The sequence below is a fragment of the Desmodus rotundus genome, chromosome 6 (assembly GCF_022682495.2).
Source record: "Desmodus rotundus isolate HL8 chromosome 6, HLdesRot8A.1, whole genome shotgun sequence".
NCBI classification, from domain to species: Eukaryota; Metazoa; Chordata; class Mammalia; order Chiroptera; family Phyllostomidae; genus Desmodus; species Desmodus rotundus.
Genome location: NC_071392.1, coordinates 61,706,410 through 61,719,030, shown reverse-complemented (window position 1 = coordinate 61,719,030; position 12,621 = coordinate 61,706,410). Strand labels below are relative to the sequence as shown.

The 12,621-nt window shown below is 37.1% G+C and overlaps 1 long non-coding RNA gene across 1 annotated transcript in view; it reads right to left on the bottom strand.

Moving 5' to 3' along the window:
* Window positions 1-706: 706 nt before the first annotated feature.
* The window catches only part of LOC123479269 (uncharacterized), a 28,868-nt gene continuing 16,953 nt past the window's right edge, over window positions 707-12,621 (bottom strand). Inside the window, exon 4 of the long non-coding RNA XR_006654836.3 lies at window positions 707-766. This is a non-coding gene — a long non-coding RNA (uncharacterized lncRNA). The remainder of the gene's footprint in view (window positions 767-12,621) is intronic.

The window sequence follows — 12,621 nt, the reverse complement described above, 5'->3', positions numbered from 1 at the left end:
GTAACCATGACATATTTCACAGATATAGAACAAACATTTCAGAAATTTATATGGAACCATAAAGAACCCCAAATAGCTGCAGCAATTTTGAGAAAGAAGAAGAAAGCAGGAGGGATCACAATACCTGATATCAAACTGTATTACAAGGCCACTGTAATCAAAACAGCCTGGTACTGGCATAAAAACAGGCACATAGACCAATGTAACAGAACAGAGAACCCAGAAATAAACCCAAGTCTTTAAGGTCAATTAGTATTTGACAAAGGAGGCAGGAGCATAAAATGGAGCAAAAATAGTCTCTTCAACAAATGGTGTTGGGAGATCTGGACAACTACATGCAAAAAAATGAAACACGATCACCAACTTACACCATACACAACAATAAATTCAAGGTGGATAAAAGACCTTTTTAGTGTTTTGACTTGGTTCTACTGATTTGGGTTTTGCAAGGAGATAACTGCTCTGAGGGCTGTCAATGTGAGGATGCAGTGCATGGTGGATGGTGGGCTCAGCTGGAAACATATCGGACTGTATTTGGTTACAGGATTTTCCTGGACCTAAACTACTTCACTTTAAAGTGTGGAGAGAGTGGATCATTACTAAATTCCCAGGTGTGATGTTTTGTTTTTCTCTGAATTCAGTTGAAAAGTCCAAATGATAACAGGCCTTAATGGGTAACTGCAGGACTTACCTTGTCCAATAGATTCAGGCCTAGTCCCAGGAAAGTATGACAAAAGTCTAGAAGGACATTTCTCTGCTGCAACCCCTTTAAATATGAAAAAAACCCATAATTTTTGTTTTGTTTTGTTTTTGATAAATTTAACCACACCTAGTTCTTCTTTGGATCAAGCTGCCAAAATTGCTGCATTATCATCTGCTCCACTTTTGGCAGCATTTTCAGTTTTAGAACTAAAGACTTTTTTGCCCCAGAGTTGAAGATAATTGTGACATATGCCCATTTTGCACTTATTCTCCAGTCAGTAGGTTTGAGTTCTGATGGGTCCATAGCTCAGGGAAGCTGGACAGGCAAGGTGAGCCACCTCTAAATTCAGCATCCAAATTCATTTTAGGAGGAATCCTAGGCAATGGCACTGGTACTAAAAACTTCTCTGCCTGTCTGTCTCTCTCTTTCATCTCTATCTCTCTTTTTCTCTCTTGGGTATGTTATTATGTTTCCAACATACTCATAAGGAAAATCCAATTCAGCTAACTTTATGTTTGAGCAAAAAATATAGAGAACATGCTATGGAAACTTTAAAAATAATACTTCTATTTTCAGCAGGACCATTAAATTATTTTCAATCTTTCCCTATTATAAATACCCTAATTACCATTCCTAAAATTTAGCTGTGTTAAATATTTAAGATTCTGTGTAAATGCCTTGGTCCCACCCAAATCAGTTCAATTACTTAATTCCTGGGTGATTCTAGTGGAGAATCTTAGGGATACAATAAAAAATCTGTGAGCTAGGTAAAGCAGAGGTTATGAAATACTTTATTAATTTTGACTTTAGTTGTAGATTCTTTAAATGGGTAGGGAAACATAATACTTTTTTTTTTCCACTTAGCAAATAATATATTTATTTAAAAAAATTTTATTGTTATTCAATTACAGTTGTCTGCATTTTCTCCCCATCCCTCCACCCCACCCTAGCCAATCCCACCGCCCTCCCCCACCTCCACCCTCCCCCTTGATTTTGTCCATGTGTCCTTTATAGTAGCTCCTGTAAACCTTTCTCCCCACTAACCCCTCCCCAATCCCATCTGGCTATTGTTACATTGTTCTTAATTTCAATGTCTCTGATTATATTTTGTTTGCTTTTTTCTTTTGTTGATTATGTTCCAGTTAAAGGTGAGATCATATGGTATTTGTCCCTCACCACCTGGCTTATTTCACTTAGCATAATGCTCTCCAGTTCCATCCATGCTGTTGCAAAAGGTATAAGCTCCTTCTTTCTCTCTGTGGCGTAGAATTCCATTGTGGAAACATAATACTTTTTTAAAAGGTTTTAATCTGTTTATTTAGAAAAAAATTCTTCTGTGTATGATAATCCTAACATTTATCTCTTCAATATTCATCATATTAGCCACTTAAATATCAGGTTAATGACAGAAGATGAAATTGTTTCTGTCCTTTTTTGTTTATTTTGTTTAGATTCCACATACAAGTGAAATCATATAGTATTTGTCTTTGTCTGACTTATTTCACTTAACATAATACTTTCTAGGTCCATCTATGCTGTTGCAAATGGTAAGAATTCATTCTTTTTTAGTTGTTGAGTAACATTCCATTGTATATATGCACAACATATTCTGTATCCAATCCTCTATTGAAGGCAGTTTGATTGCTTCCATATGTTGGCTATTGTAAATACACTGCAATGAATATAGAAGTGCACATAACTTTTTGAGAAGTGTTCAAATTTCTTGGATATATTCCCAGAATTGGAATTACTGGGTCATAGGAAGTTTTATTTTTAATTTTTTGAGGAACTTCTACACTGTTTTCCATAGGAGCTGCACCAATTTGCAGTCCCAGAAATGGTGTATACCAAGGATCCTTTTCTCCACATCCTCACCAATACCTGCTGTTTGTTGGTTTATTGATATTAGACATTATGACAGGTGGGAGGTGATATCTCATTGTGTTTTTAATATGCATTTCTCTGATCATAAGTGACATTAGCTTCTTATGTTTATTTGGCCATGTCTATGTTCTCTTTGGAGACATGTCTATTAAGGTCTTCTGACCACTGTTTAATTGGACTTAGTGTTTTTGGAGTTGAGTTATATGAGTTCTTTACAAATTTTGGATATTAACCCCTTATCATATATATTATTGGCAAATTATTTTCCTCCATTCAGTAGGTTGTCTTTTGCGGTTGTTGATGGGTTCCTTTGCTATGCAAAAACCTTTTAGTTGAAAGTAGTCCCAACTGTTTATTTTTCTCATTTCTCTTGCCAGAGAGATGTGTCAGGAAAATAAACAAACAAAACAACAACAACAAAACATTACTAAGAATAATGTCAGAGATTTCACTGCTTATGTTTTCTTCTAGGAGTTATACGGTTTCAGTTTTTACATTTAAGTTTTTAATACTTTTTTAGTTTATTCTAATGTATGATAGAAGAAGGTGTTCCACTTTCATTTATTTTGCATGTATCTGTTCAATATTTCCAACAACATTTATTGAATAGACTGTCTTTATACCATTTTACATTCTTGCTTCCTTTACCATATATTAATTGATCATATAAGCATGGGTTTATTTCTAGGCTCTTCATACTGTTCCAATGATCTATGTGTATGTTTTTTTGTGCCATATTACACTGTCTTAATTAAGTTATTGTAGACTTGTAGTGTAGTTTGATATTGTGTAGTGTGAACCCTCCAACCTTGTACTTTTACTTAAGATTGCTATGGTTATTCAGGGACTTCTGTGATTTCATATAAATTTTAGGATTATTTGTTCTAGTTCTGTGAAAATGCTACTGTATTTTGATAGGGAGTGCATTGAATCTATAGATTGTTTTGGTTACTACAGGCATTTTAATGATGTGAATTCTTTCTATCAATGAATACAGTATATGTTTCCATTTATTTTTGTGTTCTCAAATTTTTTCTTCAGTATCTTATAACTTTTCAAGTACAGGTCTTTTACCTCCTCATTTATATTCATTCCCAGGTATTTTAGTATTTATATGATATTAAGTATGGTTGTTATCTTAATTTCTTTTTCTCACATTTTATCATTTGTGTATAAAACTGCAACTTATTTCTAAATGTTTATTTCATATCCTGCTATTTTACTAAATTTATTTATTAGTTCTTGCCATTTTGGTGGAATATTTAGGGTTTTCTATGTGAGAGGGGATCCAAAAAACACAATTAACTTCTGGAGGGTGAGCCCTTTGTAGTACAATCTTCCCTAGGTGAAGTCTATATCAGTGCACCAGCTGGCATTGTTGGAGAGGCTGCATTTGGTTCAGTGATTATTTGAACACTCAACACCTTTGCCCATTTCATGATAACACACATGCCCACACCACACTGTGTGTTCTACAGCTTTGGGCCAAAAATGGCATGACCCCCATGCCTTACTCTCCCTATTCACCCAATCTCACCAGGAGTGACTTTGTTTGTTTGTTTCCCAGGATGAAAAAAGTCCTCAAAGGGAAATATTTTGCAGATGTGGAAGAGGTGAAACAGAAAATGAAACAGAAAAACAGAAAATTTATATAGAATTGAAGTAGGGTGCAGCCAAGAGGAGGGCCCCAAGAAGGGATTTGTGATGGGGTCCAGGACTCGGGGTGTCCAGGAAATATTAGAAAAATGTATGTAGGATGTCCTCACCCCCACAAGCCTGAGCCAGGGGGGATGGGACACATGGAACAGGGCCATTCAGAGCTGTTTTGGGTAGCAAGAGCTTTGCAGCTAACCCCTGGCACAGTCATTTAACATATCTATAACCTTTAACTGGTTTCATGGATGTGTTAAGTAGCTGTGGCCATGCTTTGAGCCAGGGGGATGGGACCAAATTCCACCCAAGATGGGACTGGGAAGCAACTCCCCCTGGTTACAGGGCCTGTGGGAGAGCTTGGAGATGATTGGCTCCATGCCATGGGGCCACACCTGCCCAGACTTACTATGGCAGCCCAGTAAAGCTGGAAGAATACAGGGATGCTGGCAGGTGTAACTGACTGTAGGAGGGGGCAGAAATGGGGCTGCAAAGGAAGATGGGCACTGGGATTTAAATCTAGGCCTGGCAGCCATGGAGAGTAGGGAGGACCACAAGGTTTTGGGGGAGAAAGGAGTAGACCATGCGGCTCTGAAGTAAATAGGGGGCCACACGGTTCTGAAGTAAATAGAGAGAGAACCATGAGGTTCTGAGGGGAAAGGAAGAAGACCACGTGGTTCTGAAATGGGAAAAAGGACCACAAGGTTCTGTAGGAGAGTAGAGAGGACCACGTGGTTTTGGAGTGCTTCTTTTTGCCACGCGGCTTAGGCAGCAGGAGAGACTTTGCAGCCATAGAGAAAGGGGAGAGAGGACTCTTGCTGATGGGCCATGAGAAGAAGCCACATGGTTTTGGATTAACTGGAGATTGCAGCAGCCACACAGCTGATGGTGCTGGGAGCCTGAATCACGGACTTCTACTTCTTTTCCTGAGACACGGTATCCCGGACTGGGCACAGGGAGAGGGAAGGACTGTGCATCTGTGGGTATTCTAGAGGACTTTAGTATCTTATTGAAGACATTAGGTCATTACTCTTAAGTTTGTGTAACTTTTAAATAAACAATTCCTTTCCTTTTCACCAGACTCTGGCATTGAGAGACATCTTTCCTCTGGCGGCGGGCATTTCGAACCTGGCAGGTGGGCATGGGGGAAGGAACCTCCAGAGACAGAAAGGCGGAATCCTTTCTGTAATAATTTATCGTGAACCACCCCCTGCCTCTGCTCTGTAACAGAATCACTAAAAGGCATTAAAATCAATGAGTTCAAAACTGTTTTGAGCAGTGGAAAAAAAGGTCTCAATAGGTGTATTTCATCAAATGGAGAGTACTTTAAAGCTGACTGAAGTTTGAATATATAAGAATAAATACACAATTTTTAATAAATAAATTATGTTTTGTATATTGTATCATGTATATTGTATATTGTATCATGTCATCTTCAAATATGAATGACAGTTTTATTTCTTCCTTTCCAATTTAGATGTTTTTATTTATTTTTTCTTATCTGTTGTTGGGGCTTGGGCTTCCAATTCTATGTTGAATAAAAGTAGAGAAAATTGACAACTTTGTCTTGTTCCTAATGTTAAAGAAAAATTTTAGCTTTCCCTCATTGAGTATAATGTTAACTGTGGGTTTGTCATTTGTGGACTTTTTATGTTGATGTACACTTTATTTCTACTTTGCTGAGAATTTTTATCATAAATGGATGCTGGATTTTGTCAAATGTTTTTTCTGCATCTCTTGATATGATTTTTATCCTTCATTTTGTTTACATGGTATATGCCATTAATTAATTTGCAGATGTTGTACCAACTGTGAATCTCAGAAATAAATCCACTCAATCATTGGGCATTATCTGTATAATGTATTGCTTTATTTGGCTTGCTAATATTTACTGAAAATTGTTATACCTATGTTTATTAAGTATATTGGCCAATGAGGATATTAGCCTCATTAAATTAGGTTGGGAGCTTTGCCATCTCTTGATTCTTTTTTAAGTTGGACAAGGATAGGTGTTAATTCTTCTTTGAATATTTGATAAAATTCGCCTTTGAAGCCATCTACCCAGGACTTCTTTTTGTTAGCAGTTTTTTAAATTGCTAATTTGTTTTCACTGGTAGTAAACTATGCTCAGATTTTCTGTTTGTTCTTGATTCAGTCTTGGAAGATCACCTATTTAAAGAAATTTATCCATTTCTTCAAAAGTATCTAAAGTTTTGTTATAATAATTTCTTATAATTCTTTGTGCTTCTGTTATAAGACATACAAGCACAAATGGTGTCAGTGTTTATTTCTTCTCTTTCATTTCTGATTTTATTTATATGAGTCTTTCTTCATTTCTTGAGTATGGTTACGGGTTTATCACTCTTGTTTATCTTATAAAGAACCAGCTCTTGATTGTATTTATCTTTTATACTGCTTTATTAGACTCTATTTTGTTCATTCCCCCTCTGTTCTTTAGAATTTCTTTGCTTGTACTCACGTTGGCCTTTGTGTTTTGTTCTTCCACTATTTGCTTCAGGTGTAAGTTTAGATTGTTTATTTGAGGTATTTCTTGTTTGTTGAAGTAACTCTGTATTGCTATGAATTTCCCTCTTGGACCTCTTTTTCTGTGTACCATCAATTTTGAGTTGTGTTTTCATTTTCATTTTTCTCAGGTATCTTTTGATTTCTTTCTTGATTTCATTGTTAATTCATTTATTGTTTAGTAGCATGCAATTAAGCTTTCATGTGTTTGTGTGTTTTCATTTTCCTTCTTAATTGATTTCTAGTTTCACATCATTTTCTTTGGAGATTCTTGATGTGATTACAATATTCTTAAATTTATCAAGACTTGTTTTACAGCCTAATGTGTGGGCTCTCCTGGATAGTATTCTATGTGCTCTTGAAAGGAATGCATATTCTGCTACTTTGGGATGAAATATTGTGAAAATATCAATTAAATCCACCTAGAGTAATGTGCCTCCTAAGGCCACTGTATCCTTGTGGATTTCATGTCTATGACATACTAAAGTCCCTTATGCTTATGATGGCTGTGATGGTTGTATTACTCTCAGTCTTTCCTTTACATTCATAAACATTTGCTTTCTAAATTTAGGTGCTCTTATGTTTGGTGCATAAATTTTTACAAGGATACAAGGATTATATCCTTTTCTTTGGTTGGTCCTTTTATTATTAAGTAATGTTATTTTTGTCTTTTATTATAGCCATTGCTTTAAAGTCTATTTTATCTGATAAATGCATTGCTAGCCCAGATTTTTCACTTGTTCCATTACATGAAATATCTTTTTCCATCCATTTACTTTCAGTCTGTGTGTGTCTTTTGCTCTGGCATGAGTCTCTTGAAAACAGCATACTATGTATAGCTACCCTGTATCTTTTATTGGAGTATTTAATCCCTTTATATTTAAAGTGATGATTGATAAGTGCATAGATAGTGCCACTTTTTTTTACATATTTTTATTGTTGTTCAAGTACAGTTGTCTCCATTTTCCTCCCACCACTCCCCCACCCCAGCCATTCCCACTTCCCACCTTTGATCCTACGCCCCTTTGGTTTTGTCCATGCGTCCTTTATACATGTTCCTAAAAACCCTTCCCACTTCTCCCCCCATTATCCCCTCCCAACTCCTGTCTGGTTACTGTCAGTTTGTTCCTTATTTCAATGTCTCTGGTTATATTTGGCTTGCCTGTTTGTTTTGTTGATTAGGTTCCACTTATAGGTGAGATCATATGGTATTGGTCTTTCACCACCTGCCTTATTTCACTTAGCATAATGCTCTCCAGATCTATCCATCCTGTTGCAAAAGGTAGGAGCTCCTTCTTTCTTTCTGCTGTGTAGTATTCCATCATTTAATGTACCATAGTTTTTTGATCCATGCATTTGCTGATGACAGTTTGCTTCCAGCACTTGGTCATTGTAAATTGTGCTGCAGTGAACACTGGGGTGTGTACGTTCTTTTGAATTGCTGTTTCAGGATAATGAGGGTATAATCCCAGCAATGGAATTGTTAGGTCAAAAGGCAGTTCCATTTTTAGTTTTCTGAGGAAATTCCATAGTGTTTTCCACAGTGGTTTCACCAGTCTTCATTCTCACCAAGAGTGCCGTAGGGTTCCCTTTTCTCCACATCCTCTCTAACACTTGTTGTTTGTTGATTTGTCAATGATGGCCATTCCCACCATTGTGAAGTGGTATTTCATTGTGGTTTTAATTTGCATCTCTCTGATGGCTAATGATGCTGAGCATCTTTTCATGTCTCTGGGCCCTCTGTAATGTCCTCATTGGAGAAGTGTCTGTTACATATAAATTTTTCAAATATTTGCTCTATATCTGTGAAACATGCCATTGTTATTTTAAAAGGGATTACATTGAATCTATAAAATGCTTTGGGTAATATGGACACTTTGATGATAATTCTTCCAGTCCATGAGCGTGGTATATGCTTCCATTTGTCTGTGTCTTCCTTATTTTCTTTCTTCAGTGTTGTGTAGTTTTCTGAGAACAGGTCTTTTACCTCCTTGGTTAGGTTTATTCTTAGGTATTTTATTTTTCTTGTTGCTATATCAAATGGGTTTTTTTTCCTGATTTCTGTTTCTGATATTTCACTGTTGGTGTACAAAAACGCCTTTGATTTCTGAATATTGACTTTGTATCCTGCTGTTTTGCCAGGTTCACTTATTAGTTTTTTAGTGGTCTATAGAATTTTCTATGTACATCATTATGTCATCTGCAAATAGTGACAGTTTTGCTTCCTCCTTTCCTATTTGGATGCCTCTTATGTCTTTTTCTTGTCTGATTGCTGTGGCTAGGACTTCCAATACTATGTTGAATAGAAGTGGTGAAAGTGAACATTCTTGCCTTGTTCCTGATCTTAGTGGGAAAACTTTTAGTTTTTACCCAGACAGTTGTTGTCATTTTACCATTCATATTTATGTTCCCACTTTTCCTTTCTTTCTCTTAAAGGATTCCCTATAACATTTCTCTTAATACTGTTTTTATGGTAATGAACTCTTTTTGCTTTTTTCTGTCTTAAAAGGTGTTTATTTTCCCTTTAGTTTTTTAAGTGTGTTACCAAAATAATGTTTTATTCCCATCAAAGGATGCAAAGAATGGAAAAATCAGTATTGTTTTTATGTAGCTTAAATGAAACACAACCTAAAGCTACAATATCTACAGCATCTAAAAGAATTGGAATAGTATCAGCACACTGCTCAGTAGTTATTGCTGAATAGAGTTGTAATGGTTGTAGATCTTTGCTTAGCATCACTTTGAAACATGTGTCCAATCCTTTCTGGCATGAAAAGTTTCTATGGAGACATCAGCAGACAATATTTTGGGAGCTCCCTGGTAGGTAAGTAACTGTTTCTATTGTTGCTTTTAAGATTCTATTTGTCTTTAATCTTTTCCATTTTATTTGTTTACTATATTTTATTGATTATGGTATTACAGTTGTCTAATTTTTTCTCCCCTTTATCCTCCTTCACCCTGCACCCCTCCTCCCACTAGCATTCCCCACACTTAAGAGGGTTCATTTCCTTGGGTTGTACATATAAGTTATTTGGCTTCTCCATTTCCTATACTATTCTTAAACTCCCCCTGTCATTTTATGCCTACCAATTATGCTTCTTATTCCCTCTACCATTTCCCCCATTCTCCCTCTCCCCCTCCCCACTGATAACTCTCCATGTGATCTCCATTTCTGTGATTCTGTTTCTGTTCTAGTTGTTTGCTTAGTTTGTTTTTTTTGTTTTTTAGGCTCTAGTGTTGATAGAAGTGAGTTTGTTGTCATTTTACTGTTCATGGTTTTGATCTTCTATTTCTTAGATAAGTCTCTTTAACATTTCATATAATAAGGGCTTGGTGATGGTGAACTCCTTTAACTCGACCTTATCTGGGAAGCACTTTATTTTCCCTTCCATTCTCAATGATAGCTTTGCTGGATAGAGTAATCTTGGATTCATGGAGGTCCTTGCCTTTCATGACTTTGAATGCTTTCCAGGACCTTCTTGTCTGTAAGGTTTCTTTAGAGAAATCAGCTGACAGTCTTATGGAAACTCCTTTGTAGGTATCTGTCTCTTTTTATCTTGTTGTTTTTAAGATTCTCTTCTTATCTTTAATCTTGGGTAATTTAATTACGATGTGTCTTTGTTTATTCCTCCTTGGGTCCAATTTTTTTGGGACTCTGAGTTTCCTAGACTTCATGGAAGTCTATATCCTTCACCAGATTGGGGAAGTTTTCCTTCACTGTTTTTTCAAATAAGTTTTCAATTTCTTGCTCTTCCTCTTCTTCATCTGGCACTCCTATGATTTGGATGTTGGAACATTTAAAGTTGTCCCATAGGTTCCTAAGCCTGTCCTCATTTTTTTGAATTCTTGTTTCTTCCTTCTGTTCCAAACTGTTGACTGAGTCCCAATTTCCTTCCCTTCACTGTTGGTTCCCTGTATGTTTTTTTCTTTATTTCACTTTCCATAGTCTTTACTTCTTCCTCTATTTTGGATCCATACTCAATCATTTCTCTGAGCATCCTGATTACCAGTGTTTTGAACTCTGCATTTGATCAGTTGGCTATATCCTCACAGCTTAGTTCTTTTTCTGGAGTTTTGATCTGTTCTTTCATGTGGGCCATATTTCTTTGTCTCAGTACAGCTGTTCTATTGTTAAGGGGCAGAGCCTTAGGTATTCACCAAGGCTGGGCTATCCACTTTGCTGCATTGTGACACTGTATGTGGGGAAGGGCTCAGAGAGGGAACAATACTGCTTGCCCAACCCTTGCCCCACTTTTGGTCACTTCCCTTGCTTCCCACAAGTAGATTGTGCACTTTCAGGTGCTTATTCCCAGGTGGGTGGGCTTCTATATTTTTTAGGACCCCATGGGTCTCTCCAATGAACTCTCCTGTGAGGCTAGGATTTTGTCTTGCTGCCATAACCTCTACAGAGCCAGAGGTTTTATAGCCAGAGGTTTTTGAGGCTTTTGATTCCCATGCTAGAACCCTGGGTTGTGTGGTCTGTCTAGTTGTTCCTCCTGGCTTATCCACATGTGAATGTAGGACCACTTGGTCCTCCACCAGCTGCCTCGCCTGCCCACTCCACCACTTTGCCATGAATCCTCTCTCTCCCAGGTGCCCCTCTATGCCCCTCATACCTGTCTGGATGAATGTTTCTTCTTTAACTCCTTGTTTGTTGGACTTCCATACAGTTCAATTTTCTGGCAGTCCTGGGTTTTTTTTTGTGTTTAAATGTGTTATTGTCCTTCTTTTGGTTGTGTGAGGAAGTCAAGCATATCCACCTATGCCTCCATCTTGGCTGGAAGTCTAATCTTTTCCATTTTAGTTACAATGTGTCTTGTTGTGGGCCTATTTTGTGTCATCTTGTTTGGGACTCTAGGTCCTTTTGTACTGGTATGTCCATTTCTCTCAGCACTTTAGGGAATTTTCAGTCATCATTTCTTCAAATAGATTCTCAATCCCTTGCTTCCTCTCTTTCCTTCTGGTATCCCTATGATGCAAATGTTATTACAATTTATTTTGTCTAAGAGATCCCTTAAACTATCCTTCTTTTCTTTTCTTTTTGCTGTTATAAATGTTGTTTTCTTCTACCTTGTCTTCTAAATTGCTGATCCAATTTATTCTAGTGTATTCTTCATTTTGGTTATTGTATTCTTCATTTCTGACTTTTTTTATGGCTTCTATGTTCTTTTTTATGCTTACTATCTCTTTTTCGAAGTTCTCACTAAGTTCCTTGAGCATCCTTATAATCAGTGCTTTCAACTCTATATCTGTTAGACTTTTTGCCTACATTTCATTTCATTCTCTTTTTTTAGAGATTTCTCCTATTTTTGTTTCATTTTGTAAATTTTAGATTGTCTCTTCATTATGGCTTCCTCTCTATGTTTGTTTCTAGGTATTAGGTAGATCTACTATAATTCCCATCTTGGTAGGGTAGCCTTATATATTAAGCGGTCTGCTGGAGACCCATCAGTGCAGTCTCCCCATTCACCTGAGCCAGGTGCTCTGGTAGTGCTCCTTATGTGGGTGTGTAAATTCCTTTGTTGTAGTTGAGCCTTGATTGTTTGGCACATTGACAGGTATGGTAGAAACTCAGTCCAACTGGCTGTGAGGATTGACCAGGACCACAGTATATATGCTTCTCTGCAGGGTCTGGTGCCTTCCCAGACCTCCCTTTGAGGGAGCCACTTGTGGAGCCAATTTGGTGGTATTCTCTTGTGTTCTGAACCTGGCCTTTGAGTGTTTTGTTTCCAGAGCCATTTCGGAGAGAGTCATGTATTCAATATTATACACTGCCTGTGACCATTCTTGGTATATCTGTTAGGAGCCCCAAAGCAGACCACCATTGATAGCAACCTTTGCTCAGCCTGAATGCATATGAA